The sequence below is a fragment of the Primulina tabacum genome, chromosome 13, assembly GCF_025594145.1.
Source record: "Primulina tabacum isolate GXHZ01 chromosome 13, ASM2559414v2, whole genome shotgun sequence".
NCBI classification, from domain to species: domain Eukaryota; kingdom Viridiplantae; phylum Streptophyta; class Magnoliopsida; order Lamiales; family Gesneriaceae; genus Primulina; species Primulina tabacum.
This window is the reverse complement of record NC_134562.1, coordinates 34,307,855-34,321,464: the sequence shown is the minus strand read 5'-3', so window position 1 is coordinate 34,321,464 and position 13,610 is coordinate 34,307,855. Positions and strand designations below refer to the sequence as shown.

At 32.4% G+C, this 13,610-nt stretch overlaps 1 long non-coding RNA gene across 1 annotated transcript; it reads right to left on the bottom strand.

The window, feature by feature from the left end:
- LOC142522771 (uncharacterized) lies at positions 1–801 on the bottom strand. The gene is made up of 2 exons (XR_012814524.1): positions 579–801; positions 1–508 (listed from the first exon to the last, which is right to left on the bottom strand). It is a non-coding gene; the product is annotated as an uncharacterized LOC142522771 (long non-coding RNA).
- Between the last annotated feature and the right edge of the window lie 12,809 nt (positions 802–13,610).

Sequence of the window (13,610 nt, the reverse complement as noted above, 5' to 3'; positions counted from 1 at the left end):
TCTCCTTAATCTTCTGAGTTGTGTCTTTCGCCGCTCCCCAGGCTCCCTCAACAGTTTGCTTCGCCTTCTTGCCTAGACTCTGGGCTGTGTCCGCCACCGACTCCATCGCACCTTTTGTTTTCTCCCCCGCGGTCCCGGCAGCATCCTTTGTCTTCTCTTTCGCCTCCTGCGCGTACTCTTTAGTTTTGTCACCCATAGAACCTAGTTCCTCCTTGCTCTTCTCCTTCATATCCTCGGATTTATCTTTCGCCTTCTCCTTCAAATCATCCACAGATTCCGCCGCTCAGCCTTTAGCTTCTCTCGTCTTCCCTGCCACCTTAGCCGCCGAATCACTAGTCTTGTTCTTCATGGCCTCCGCGTGCCCCTTTACATTTTCCTTCATTTCGCCTGTTTTTTCCTTTGTTTTGTCCACTGTTTCGTTTATGGAATTTCCTGGTTCTTGCACAGCCTCGTCCGCACTGTACTGACTGTACTCTCTCCTGCCGCCATCGTTGGGAGCATGTCGTGACTGAAATCACCCATTATTGAATTTAAACATCACAAATATGAATTGATATCGACTAATGCATTAAGTTTACCTGTGAATTAGAAGCGAAGCAAACTGTAGAGACTTTAGGGCGAAGCGGAAACGAAGGATTGCTGTGAGACAGAGACTTTGAAAGGCCGATGAGCGTGTTTTTCACTGTAAACATGGCTGCCATATCTTTCGTATTGTGGAATCAGTGATGAAATAGATTGAAACCTCAGAATGTAGCCTTGCAAATGAATAATCTGACTATTTTATTTCGGTAAAATTAAAGAAAGGTGGCGATGCGGAAATCGTACAGCTGTGATAGCAACCTGCCACGTGTAGTTTGGTGCTTGGAAACCGTTAACTAGTCAAACTCAAATCTGTCGCTTCTTTCCCACATAAATATTTATGCGATATGTGATCAATGTTTAAAATATTATTTTTATTACAATGTATTATTTTTGTAGTTTATATAATGAAAAAACTTTATATAATGTATTTTAATTTAGTAAAAAATAATACTCATATTTCTGGTTTCGTCCATCTCAAATATATAATTTTTTTACACATTTAATAAAAAATTTAATAATATATTGTTATTTAATGTTCGTAATTGTATTCAATATGTTTTCTAGATGTTATTAAATTACATTATATTAAGAAATTTGTCTGTATAATTTGTTTTCTCAATAAAATTCTTTCTATGTGTGAAAAACAAATTGGACTATATAACAGGAACATAAATTAATTTTTATAGTCAAAAGTATATTATGTAATGTATGTCAATTGTAGTGAAACTACATGTATGAACTAGATCGGTTCGTCTCACGAATATATATCTATTACATCGTTGCACACGAGACCTAAGCTCAATTGGGATAAATACTTTAAAACGTTTTTAGTGTTTTATAAGTTAAAAACTTAATGTATATGTTTGGATAAGATTTTTGTAAAATGTTTTTGAAAAATATTTGAAACAAATGTCCTCCAAATATAACTTTTTAAAGAAAATTGAGATGTGTTTTTTGATGTTTCTAGAAATGATGGAAATCAAAATGTATTATTTTAAACTATAAAAATGTTTTTTATAGAATAATTGTCCAAACATACATTTATTATTATAAAAACATATAAAAAATTTTATAAAAAAATTGAATGAGTTGGATGGACAATTTATAAGGCAGAGATATGCTTTTTCCATGTGAATACTGATGACCGGGTAGGATGAACCCGGACATGATGATTTGCACATTTGAAAAAAAGAAATATTAGTGTTCACACCGAAATGTTTCTGGCGTCATCACTCTGATGCTCAAGCTTGTCAATTATTAACGCAAAAGAAAGAAGGTTTTTAAGTGAATATAGAGAGTACTTGTACGAATGAAATGTATCCTCCTTGATTTTACCTATGGTGGAGGTATTTATAGGGCACCAGAATCGATGATTGCTCCGAGATGCTCAGGTAAATGATAACGATCCACGTCTTGGCTTTATCATGATTTGAGAACGTGAAGGGGAATATGCCCCGTGATTATCGGTGAATAGGGTACATGATCAATCAACTTAGTGTTCTTGTGTTGCTCTATTGAGGTCATGAGCCCGGGATTATGCAAGTTGATAGTGGTATGCTAGATTTCCCGAGTTGATGCATGTCTTGAGTGGCTTAAATAGGGTACTCTCTTTATAACAGAGAGGACTTCCACCCGATCTTCTCTTGTCTTCCTGGGACTAACTCTTGACTGAACCTGTTTTAGTCCTTCTTTCCCTGCTGGGTCCAAGAACCCTTTCAAGATATCATATAATAATCCAAAATATTTAAATTTATAAGTTTGAAAATATTTAAATAATATTTATTAACAAAATTATTATTAATAAATAATTAATAATATTTATTAACAAATTTATTTATTAATAAATTAATTGATACATAATATAACTAAATATCAAATTTATGCTTCCCCTAAATTACTATCAAGTCTGAAATTGTTATCAAATTCAACTAAATATACATGTCATTTTTCAAGATTATTATTTTTATTAAATTATAAAATAAATAAATATTTTTATATATATTTAAATAAAATTACATATTGAAAAACTATGAAGCTTATTAGAAAAGTACAAACCAAATACAGAAACTCCAGAACATTGGAAGCATGCAGATCAGAAAATTGAGTGAGATACACGTGTCGTTGTGATAATAGTTCAATAACCTAGATTTTTTTCCGGGAGAATTGTAACACCCAAAAAACATAAGTGAACACTTATTAAATATTTTATTACTTGTCATATGATTTAAAATATTTCAAGTTTTTATTTGTTTATTATGAATATCTTGAGTTTAAATGTTTAAAGCATGATTTTTTAGCAAAAAGTTAGTTTTGATTATCATCAGGTATGAGTATAATTCCGGTAACGAAAAGAATCGAGACTATCCAACGAGTCATATTTATGGATTTTTATATTTAGAAAAGTTTATGCATGAGTTTTATAAAAATAATATTTAGGATTTTATTTTTAAGTTTAAAGTATGAAAAATGTTTTGATTATTTTATTATGTCATTATTGGGCTCACATACTTATTCTTAGATAAAATAAAAAAAATAAAAAACTGGAAAGAAACCCTCGGAGACGTCGTTCCATCCCCCATTCCCTTAGGGTTTCGAAGAATTCTAGCTGTCTCAAAGTTTAGTTATAATATTGTGTCGTTCTTGGTTAAGGAGGCTAGAGTCGTGTTCTCGGGTATTATCCAAGAGATATTGGTGTGTGTCTTCTAACTATGTGATGCTTTCTTGCGATGAATCTCAATATTTTTGAAAGAAAAGCATATGATGATGCGTACATGTGAAGCTTAAGTCGTTCTCGAAGATTTAGAAGCATGGATTTGAGTCTATGGTTTGAAAGTTAAAATCTGATTTTTTTTATTTAGAATAAGGGTTTTGATGTGTTTTGAGGTCAAAATTCTTGAATATGATTTGAAAAGGAGTGTTTTGATGTGTATTTGAGGTCTATTTCAGCGTAAGTATTGAAAATCATTGTTTGTGAATTCCAACGGGTATTTTGATGTGTTTTTGGAGTCAAAATCGTGGGGATAAATTTGTAGAAAGGTGTTTTGATGCATATTTGAGGTCTATTTCATGGGGATATCAAGTTTTGTGTGCGTGGCTAACACGAAAGAGGCCCACACGGGCACGCGAGGAAACCCTTCCTTTCCCCCGCGTGGGTATGGCGGATTTTTTACATTTCTTTTTGGTCAAGTTTTGTCCTATAGTATGCATGTGAGGGTCAAATGTGGTCTTGTATGCATGAAATCGTCGTCGAGAACGTAGATAATGACTTACGTGGATCACTAACTATACGTAATGCATGACAATCTAAGTATTTATTTTCATGAAAGTTATTTTTAAGTATGAAAATCTGATGGCGATGTTTATGAAATTCACGGGAAATGTTTATTTTTCATGTAAATGACATGAATAATTTTCAAGTATGGGTGTTTATGAGCCTGAAAACATTATTATGATGTTTATATGTACTTGTGGTGACAGTGCAAGACTGATCTCCCTGGAAGAGCTTCAGTGAGACCTTTCCCAACAAGAATGGACGGTACGGTATACATATTGGCTTCGGCTAGTAAGGGTTGTATCAAATAATATACCTAGGTTGCCAACTATTTACGTGCTATGATGGTAGTTACCACATTGACATTATATTCATCACAAAGCTAAGAATACTAAACTTTTAAGTTATGATCACGTCCTACGTATGTCATATGATTTTATTATGCACTCGTTAGTATTTGAACATGCTTGAGTCTTTGGTACACACTATGCTTGGACGGTGCATGTTAGAAAAAAGAAGTTAATGATTTAAATGATGGTCATGGGGCTGAGCAGTCGAGGGGGCGAGAGGATTGCATGACATGGTTGTCCAAAACCTTATGCCCAATATGTCAATGCACTACAACAAAAACGGCATCTGACAACGGATAAAATCCGTTGTCGTAGCCTTTTTAAAACTGTTGTAACTGAGGGTGTTGTTGAAAGTCCGCTCAACGGCAACGATTTTTACCCGCTGTGGTAGGTGGAATTTGCGACGGTTTTTGAAAACCGTCGCTACTTAAATTAGCGACGGTTTTGTTTCAACTGTCGCTACTTACCGACGGTTTATTATACCGCCGCTAAAATGAGCGACGGTCAGCATAAAGCAATCGTTGCTAACTTTAGCGACGGTTTTTATTCATGCTTTCCGTCGCTAAGTTGTTTCGAAAAATAAAAAAAATTCTTTTAATAACTTAATAAATATAAAAGAAACTAACAATCGAAACTAAAATCGTGTAAGAGAGAAAAATTTTAAATGTTGTGAAGTAGTAAAATCGTGAAAGAGAGATAAATTTTAAGTGTTATGAAGTAGTAGTGAGAAAATTTTATGTGTTATGAAGTAGTGAGAAAAATTTTAAGTGTTGTGTGAAGTGATAAAATTATGTAAGAGAGAAAAATTTTAAGTGTTGTGTGAAGTGAGAAAATTGTGTAAAAGAGAAAAAATTCTAAGTGTTGTGGAGGAAAATGGACCGAAAATGGAGATATTTATAGAGAGTTTGCGCGGTATTTTGTTAAACCGTCGCTAATTTTAAATTAGCTACGGTTGTCATAAATGCGTCGCCAAAGGTTGCGACGGTTTTATAAAACTCGTCGCTAAATGTAGCGGCGGTTTTTAAAAAACGTCGCATGTTTTGATTATGCGACGGTTTGGATAAAAACCGAGCGACGGTTAGTACCACACTGTTGCTAAGTGTAGCGACGGGGTTTTGAAAAAGTCGCTAATTTTGAACATGCAATCGTTTCTTTAAACTAAAACCGTCGCTAATTTGAATTTAGCGACGGTAATAAATAATATGTCGCTAAATTTAGCTACGGATTATGAACATCTGTCGCTAAATATGACAACAGTTTCCAAAACCGTTGTTGTTTGTCCAAAAACCACGCCAATCGACAACGGTTTTAAAAAACCGTTGTCGATTGTCTAAAAAAACAAGCTAATAGACAACGATTTTTTAAAACTGTTGTCGTTTGTCAAAAAAACACGCTAATCGATAACGGTTTTCAAAAAACGTTGTTGATTGTCCAAAAAAACACGTCAAAAAACAACAGTTCATAGAACCGTTGTCATTTGCCCTAAAAAAACGCTGAAAGACAACGGTTTTTAGAAAACCGTTGTCGTTGACACCCTAAAAGACAACGGTTTTCTAAAAACCGTTGTCTTTGACCCTCTAAAAGACAACGGTTTTGTAAAAAAAACGTTGCTACGACAACGATTTTCACTAAAACCGTTGTTAAAAACTATACGACAACGGTTTTTCAAAAAAACCGTTGTCGTAGCTGCGTTGTCGTTGGGCGTTTTTTTTGTAGTGACGATGTTTATGTATTCTGGTTAAGTTATGTACATTTTATTTGAATTCATGTTTTAATACATTAATTTTAGGACTGACTATCTTATGGTTTCAAATTTTGCATGCATAAAGAAATTTTGACGTTCCCATATGAGAACCGTGTGATAGCCAAATTTTAGCATTCTTTTGTTCAAAGAGATGTTATACAAGTTTTGAGTCATGAGATTTTTGAGGCATTTGGATGCGTTGAATAAATTGAATTTAATGCATGATACATTACAATCATACGTGTTTTTACAAAAAAATAAAAAATAAAATTTCACATTATTCAGCATTTAATTTATATTAAGCATGAATGATGAGAAGTCAGAGACATCACAAGTTTTGCTTTTTCTCCATTATTTATAATTTTCATTGGAACATTTTTTCGAATTCTTAACGGATCAATACCAGATTTCAAAAAACTAAAATAATGATTAAAGTTGTTTTGAAAGAAAATTAATATTATTTTATTATATATATATATAAATATGTTTAAAATATATTATATTTGAATATATAATCTATTTGTTTAGATATATTTATATAATTTTAATGCTTTAATATAAAGACAATAATACTTATTTATCATAATATAATATTTTAAAAACAAGTATACTCTTTTTTTAAAAAAATAAATCAATCAATAAATAATTTTGAAAATAAAGATGTATATCTAATTGAATTTAATACACTTTTTTAGTTGGATCGTGTATTAATTAAATCATGTACAATAATAAATATATCAATTTATCAATAGTTCGTGTATCAAAGTATTTTTATTCTTTATAAATTATAAGTTTGTATTTTTTTATTTCAATTTAAAATTTAAAAATGGTTTTGCTGGTTTTTATGAAATTTTCAAAACTTTATTTGGACGTTTACATTTATAATTTGATTGGTCATAGGACGATGTAGTATAATTGACTATTTGCTTTGTGATAAAAATTATTGCCACATTTTTCTATCTTTTTTCAAACTGTGTGTTTTTTAGTTTATTTTATTAACTTTTTGGATCAAATAAATGTTATATTTGTTGTGAAAAAGTAAAAATTTATGGTAAAAAGTAAAAATCTCAAACTCTCAAAATTTACCAAATTACACACTTTATAATATTTTTCTCTCTACTCAATTGTGATTTTCTTCACAAATGAGAGATCTATTTATAGGAAATCTTTACAAATAATCCAAAAATAAAATACATCATTACCTACATCATCACATACTAATTTTCAATATTTACAACTCTTATTTTCAACATTCAAATATTCAACATTCAAATATTCAATACTCACATTTTAAATATATTTTTCAACACTCCCCCTTGTGATGATGATCATAATGATTGTCTTCATTACGTGTTTTTATACTGCCTCGTTAAAAACCTTACTAGGAAAAACCCATTGGGATAAAAACCATAGTAAGGGAAAAAGAGTGCAGTCACGTAAACTCCCCCTCATGTTGACACGAACAATTCTTCACAAATTTCGTAGATTGCGCATCCCAATATTATATATGTGCTTTCTGAATATTGACGTAGGAAGTGCCTTTGTGAAGAGATCTGATGAGTTTTCACTTGATTGAATGTGACGAACATCAATATATTTATTCTTCTCTAGCTCCTTAGTGAATGCGAAGAACTTAGGAGGAATATGTTTAGTTCTGTCGCTTTTTATGTATCCTTCTTTCATTTGAGCAACACATGCAGCATTATCTTCATATAGTATCACAGGCTTCTCATCAGATGATAATCCGCATGAAATTTGGATATGTTGGGTCATTGATTTTAACCACACACATTCACGACTTGCTTCATGTAGTGCAATAATCTCGGCATGATTTGATGAAGTTGTTACGAGCGTTTGTTTCTGAGAACGCCAAGATATTGCAGTGCCTCCACGAGTAAATACATATCCAGTTTGGGAACGTGCCTTGTGTGGATCAGATAAGTATCCAGCATCAGCATAACCAATTATACTTGGATTAGCATCTTTTGAATACAAAAGTCCCAAGTCTGTCGTTCCTCGTAGATAACGGAATATATGTTTAATTCCGTTCCAGTGTCTCTTTGTTGGATATGTGCTAAATCTTGCCAACAGATTCACGGCAAAAGATATATCAGGCCTTGTACAATTTGTAAGGTACATAAGGGCACCGATGGCACTTAGATATGGTACTTCTGGACCAAGAATATCTTCATCATCTTCACATGGACGGAATGGATCATTTTCTATGTTTAATGATCTAACAACCATTGGAGTACTTAAAGGATTTGCTTTATCCATATTAAAACGTTTAAGGATCTTTTCTGTATAATTTGTCTGGTGAACAAACATTCCACATTCTTTTTGTTCAATTTGTAAACCCAGACAATACTTGGTTTTTCCAAGATCCTTCATTTCAAATTCTTCCTTCAAGTATGACACAACTTCTTGAATTTCTTTATTCGTTCCAATGATGTTTAAATCATCAACATATACAGCAATAATTACGCATCCGGATGTTGTTTTCTTAATGAAAACACAAGGGCATATTGAATTATTTACATATCCCTTTTTCATCAAGTGATCACTTAGTCGATTATACCACATTCGACCTGATTGCTTTAACCCATATAATGATCTTTGTAATTTTACAGAATAACATTCCCTGGGTTTTGAACTTTGTGCTTCAGGCATCTTAAATCCTTCAGGGATTTTCATATATATATTACTATCAAGTGATCCATATAAGTAAGCTGTAACAACATCCATAAGACGCATTTCTAAATTTTCAGATACCGCCAAGCTAATCAAATACCGAAACGTAATTGCATCCATCACAGGAGAATACGTTTCTTCATAATCAATTCCAGGCCTTTGAGAAAAACCTTGTGCAACAAGTCGAGCTTTATATCTTACTATTTCATTTTTCTCATTTCGCTTTCGAATAAAAACCCATTTGTATCCAACAGGTTTTACACCTTCAGGTGTAAGGACTATAGGTCCAAAAACATTACGTTTATTTAGCGAATTTAATTCAACCTGGATGGCATCTTTCCATTTTATCCAATCCTGCCGATTTTTACATTCACCAAAAGATTTTGGTTCATGATCTTCGTTATCATTTATGATGTCGATTGCCACATTATAAGAAAATATATCATCAATTTCATCTATATCTTTTCGGTTCCATATTTTTCCAGTATTAATATAATTGATAGAGATTTCATGATTCTCGTCAGTTTGTGGTTCTGACAGAACATTTTCATCATCATGTGTTTCTTCAGGAACACCATTCTCTATTTTGTGATCATCATGTGTTTCTTCAGAAACGTCATTCTTTATTTTGTGATCATCGTGTTTCTCTATGAATTTTCTTTTTCGAGGATTTTTATCCTTGGAACCGACTGGCCTTCCACGCTTCAGGCGTTTAATGACATCATGAGTATCTTCCATTTGTTTCTTTGGAATTTCAATTCGAGCAGGGGCATTTGCAGCATGTATATATGATTTAGTTACCCCTTTTTGTGTCTGCAAATGCATCTGGTATTTGATTTGCTATTCTTTGCAAGTGTACAATTTGTTGTACATCTTTTTCACATTGTTTTGTTCTTGGATCCAGATGTAACAATGATGATACATACCATGTAATTTTTTTTTCGGTATGTTTCTGTTCTCCCCCTAACATTGGGAATATTTCCTCATTAAAATGACAATCAGCAAAACGTGCTGTGAACACGTCGCCTGTCTGAGGTTCAATATATCGAATGATTGATGGACTATCATAACCGATATAAATTCCAACCTTTCTTTGAGGTCCCATTTTCTTTCGTTGCGGTGGTGCAATAGGCACATACACCATACATCCAAAAATTCTCAGATGAGAAATGTCTGGTTCTTTACCAAATGCAAGCTGCAATGAGGAGTATTTATGATATGCACTTGGTCTGATGCGAATTAATGAAGCAGCGTGTAAAATTGCATGTCCCCATATAGAAATAGGGAGCTTTGTTTTCATAATCATTGGTCTAGCAATCATTTGCAGACGTTTAATCAATGATTCAGCCAATCCATTCTGTGTATGTACATGAGCAACATGATGCTCAACAATGATTCCCATAGACATACAATAATCATTGAAAGTTTGGGAAGTAAATTCACCAGCATTATCAAGTCTAATTTTCTTGATTGTATAATCGGGAAATTGATTCCTCAATTTTATTATTTGAGCAAGTAATCTTGCAAATGCAATATTTCGAGTTGATAATAAACATACATGTGACCATCTGCTGGAGGCATCAATCAATACCATAAAGTATCTGAATGGTCCACATGGTGGATGGATTGGTCCACAAATATCACCCTGAATACGTTCAAGAAACATTGGTGATTCAGTTTGGATTTTGACTGGTGATGGTCTTATAATAAGTTTTCCAAGAGAACATGCTTTACATTGAAACTTATTATTCTGAAAGATCTTCAGGTCTTTTAGTGGATGACCATGTGTATTTTCTATAATTCTTCGCATCATTGTTGAACCAGGATGTCCCAATCGATCATGCCAATTGGTTAATATCGAAGAATTATCAACTACCATGTTTGATTCAACGGGACTTATATGTGTATAATGCAATCCAGTAGGGAGCATTGGTAGTTTTTCAATCACATATTTCTTTCCTGATTTATATGTGATAAGACACATATATTTCTCATTCCCTTCATTCATTGTTTGAGTATCATACCCATGGGAATATATATCATTAAAACTCAACAAATTTCTTTTCGATTGTGGTGAATATAAAGCATCATTGATTAAAAATTTTGTACCATTAGGTAACAAAAATTGTGCTTTACCACATCCTTTAATCAAGTCTACAGGACCTGATATTGTATTCACCGTTGTTTTTGTTGGTTTTAGTTCCAAGAAATATCTTTTATCTCGGAGGATAGTGTGCGTTGTACCACTATCGGGTATGCAAACTTCAGCTTTGCTCATAGCATTTTTCAAATTTGAACTTCAAAAAAAATATGCAATGAAATAAATTACTTGCAATATATATTTAAATATAACATAAATCATAATTATACAATAAAACATTATTCTATGAATACATGAAAAATAGATTATTGTACATTTATATTCTACCATTATATTGTTCATTTTCAGAGAAATCGTTGAGAAAATCTGCAGCATCAATATTGTTCATTTCTATCCCACCAACATATTGATCATTTCCAGAGAAATCATTCATAAAATCACCAGCATCAAAATGAGTTGAATCACTCAAACGGTCACTGCGTTCAGTGAAGTTGGTCTCCTTTTCTTTCCCCTTTAATGATTCTTTATAAAGTTTACAAAGGTGCTCAGGGGCTCGACAAACTTTGGACCAATGTCCTGGAGTACCACATCTGTAACAAGAACTTTCATATCTTTTTGAGTGCTTCTCATTAACACTTGTATTCTCATGATGCCTTTTCTGTGGATGGTTTGGGACGTTCTTTTGAGATGAGTTATAAAAATAACTATCTCGATTATTTTCAAAACCACGGCCTTGACCACGACCACGGCCAATTCCACGTCCACGTCCACGTCCACGTCCACGACCTCGACCTCGACCTCGACCAAAACCTTGTCTTTGAATTTGATTTTGGTTTCCAGGTTTAAATTCATTTTTACTTACAGCATTTACTTCTGGAAATGCTGTTGATCCAGTGGGTCGGGACTGATGATTTCTCATTAATAGCTCGTTGTTTTTTTCCGCCACAAGAAGACATGCGATGAGTTCAGAATATCTCGCGAATCCATGTACTCTATATTGTTGCTGTAGAGTAATATTTGATGCATGAAACGTGGAAAATGTTTTTTCAAGCATCTCAGATTCTGTGACCTCATGTCCACAAAATTTTAATTGTGAGATTATTCTATACATCGCCGAATTGTAATCACTGACTTTTTTAAAGTCTTGGAATCTCAATGTATTCCATTCATCCCGGGCGGTCGGAAGTATAACTTCTCTTATATGTTCGAATCTTTCTTTTAATCCCTTCCACAAAGCCATGGGATTTTTTTCAGTCAGATATTCACATTTCAATCCATCGTCGAGATGTCGACGCAAAAATATCATGGCTTTTGCCTTTTCTTGTGACGTGCATATGCCATTTTCTTTAATGGTCTTGCTTAGACCCAATGACTCAAGATGCATTTCTACATCTAGAGTCCATGGCATATAATTCTTTCCCGTGATGTCGAGCGCAACAAATTCGAGCTTTGTTAAATTTGACATGGTGGTACTAAAAAATTACGATGCATTTTATTAGTTAATAATTATTGCAATACAAAGTAACGGATAAACAACAAGTACAAGTATTTGTAAAAATAAAGAAAACACACGAGGAGGATATTCTCCGATAAATAAAAGACTCGTGAGTATTATAACCAAAATAATTAAAAATAACCTTGAGAAAGCCATCTTCTTTTTTCTTCGAAAAATTTGATGATGAATAATTTTTAGAGAAGAAGAGAAAGTTGGAGTGATGGAATGTGTTTGTGAGATCATATTTATAGGGCAAAAAATAGCCGTTGTTTACCATTTATGACCGTTGGAGTACAAAAAAAAATAAAGGTATGTATTTGTATAATTTTATGATAATAATATGATATATATAATATTAGACATGTTTAAATAATTATGTATATCATATCATAATATTATAATGAGTGTCATAATTTATTTTGTTTAAAAACCTTATAGGCTTTTATACTTGTCGTATCCCTTACCGGGAGTGTGGGATGTCGTCTTAACATCCTCCCAGGATTTATAACAAGTTTATGAAAAATTTATTTTTATTATTTCTAATAATAACATTATATTGTATATTAAATAAATACGCAATAAATAAATAACAGTAAAATAAATATAATTATTTTTGTTACCTTTTTCTTCTGTTTGGAGCTTGGAAAAGTATGTAGGACTTTTAGAGCTTCGTGCTGATAACGTGTTGTGAAAAAGTAAAAATTTATGGTAAAAAGTAAAAATCTCAAACTCTCAAAATTTACCAAACTACACACTTTATAATATTTTTCTCTCTACTCAATTGTGATTTTCTTCACAAATGAGAGATCTATTTATAGGAAATCTTTACAAATAATCCAAAAATAAAATACATCATTACCTACATCATCACATACTAATTTTCAATATTTACAACTCTTATTTTCAACATTCAAATATTCAACATTCAAATATTCAATACTCACATTTTAAATATATTTTTCAACAATATTATTTTTTAAGAGATTTGGGATTTATCTGGTCCATTTCTACGCACCCTTTTCAATCCCAGAAGGAGACCAAAATTTTCACCTTCATCTCTAAAAATCAAATCCACATTTCAAATTTATTGTATTCATTTGGTTCAAAATTATAATGAAATATCTTAAATACATTATGTTAGCTAAATACATTTTTATGTTTTAATTTCAAATCCACTAATCAACCTAATTATTTCAAAATTTTGGATTTCAAATTATTTGATTTGAAATACTCTTACAAATCTAAAACCAAATATATCAATCCAAACGCAACCTGAAAAAATTATGACACTTTGCTTTCTCTCCGATCAAGATTTCCCGATATTTCTCAGGAATATTGTATGTAATTAACCTTCATAGCTATTAATTTCCCGTGTT